This window comes from Morus notabilis, unplaced genomic scaffold, assembly GCF_000414095.1.
Source record: "Morus notabilis unplaced genomic scaffold, ASM41409v2 Scaffold1094, whole genome shotgun sequence".
NCBI classification, from domain to species: domain Eukaryota; kingdom Viridiplantae; phylum Streptophyta; class Magnoliopsida; order Rosales; family Moraceae; genus Morus; species Morus notabilis.
This window is the reverse complement of record NW_010365163.1, coordinates 173,498-175,289: the sequence shown is the minus strand read 5'-3', so window position 1 is coordinate 175,289 and position 1,792 is coordinate 173,498.

Genomic DNA, 1,792 nt, shown 5'->3' with positions numbered 1-1,792 from the left:
CATTATCTCATAAGCAGTCTCCATCTCCTCATGCTTCTTGCGAAGCACATCGCTCATACTGGCTAGCATAAAGCACTTGGCTTTGTTGTTGGCCTTAATCCAGCGATCATAAGGCTCCCTTACGGTTTTGGATGCGTTTGCCGCGGGTTCAGGAGGACATTCCTCTGTTAGGACAAATTTGTAGTCTTCGCAGACCAATAGTATGTTCATGTTATTTTTCCACTTAGCATAGTTATCACCGTCTAATTTTTCAGTCGCTAGTAGTGTGATAATGGGATTCGACATATTGCTGGAAATAAATAGGATATTCATCTAATCAATTTATGTGCATGAATATCAAGGCATGTTAATTTTGGCACAATTAAATATGATGCATGATGCACATGAAAAATACATAAATCATGTTTTAATTTTATGTGCCAAAGATAATCTAATTTTTCACATATAAAGTGTACCTTTGGGTAGTCAAGTTATATGCCAATTAGACCGAGACTCTTCTCAGTTAATAAATATAATCAAAATATCTCATATTTTCATATTTATTAACTACCGTTATTTTCAGTCAAAATATAACCAACAGATTTGATTATATTTTATGAGTGTAACCCACCATTTCAGATCCCTTAGACTTAACTCCGGATTGCTACCTTTGGGTAGTCAATTCAGAAATACATCCTGAAATCTTATCTCTAGGAAGCCAACCTTGTTATTGATCCGGCAAGGACACTCTCCTTTAGGAGGGCGATTCAATGTCGCCGCAAAGCCCCTTTCCGGATCTCACGGTGTTGCGCTAACGGTGGAGACTAGTGGGTCGCATTGTCATACAACCCTCTCCCACTCATTATTTTGCAAATATGTATTTTGTTTGAAAAAACATCTCATGATTTTCAATTCGAAAAATAAACAATTTATTTTTCGGATATGTGAAATTCCAAAATTTAACTCTTAAATTCAATTTCACATATAAAATTATTTTGCAAATCAATTTTGCAACTTAAATCAATTTAATCATATCAAATTGATTTTAGCGCATGGTTCATATTTTATTTTATTTTTCCAAAACACTTTTATACTAAATAAAATGAACAATAACAAATGCGCGTATATGCATGGCATGTTATAAAACATATGAGTAGGCACATTATATCTATATGGCATGTTATATGCATGGACATATAATATATAATTATCAACATAAAATATAAACATATGCAATCAACTATTGAGATGGATTTGACCGGGTCCCATGGATAAATAAATTACAACTCAATCGAATCGAATAAATAAATAATTACAATAATTATATTCTTCCGTTACATCAACGGGTCTTCGATTCTTGAGTTCTTTATTCTTCGGCTTCATTCTTTGTCTTCGGGTTGGATTTCACCTTCCTTGGGGTCCGGAACTTTTCCGGGTCCATCGGCATGCATTACGAGGGTTTCGGAAACCTTCGTGGCCTTTCGGGATCAAATCCCGAAATTGGGCCACCACCTGCACTGGGCTGTGCGCGCGTGCAGACTGTCATACATACATAATTAAATATCACATATTTAATATATCAATTCTGATTATCAAATAATTGAAGCATAAATTAATATCGTCTATAGACCGTTCTGATACCAATTGCTGGTTTCCGAATCGAATTCGGGTGCGAAAGCGTGGTAGGAAAACAACGGATCGTGTATAACAAAAATTTTCATAAAACTTTTGAGATACTCTATAGATTATATTAATTTATGCACGAATAAATTAATCACATTAATTTACATGATTCAAGGATCAACCGAAAAAA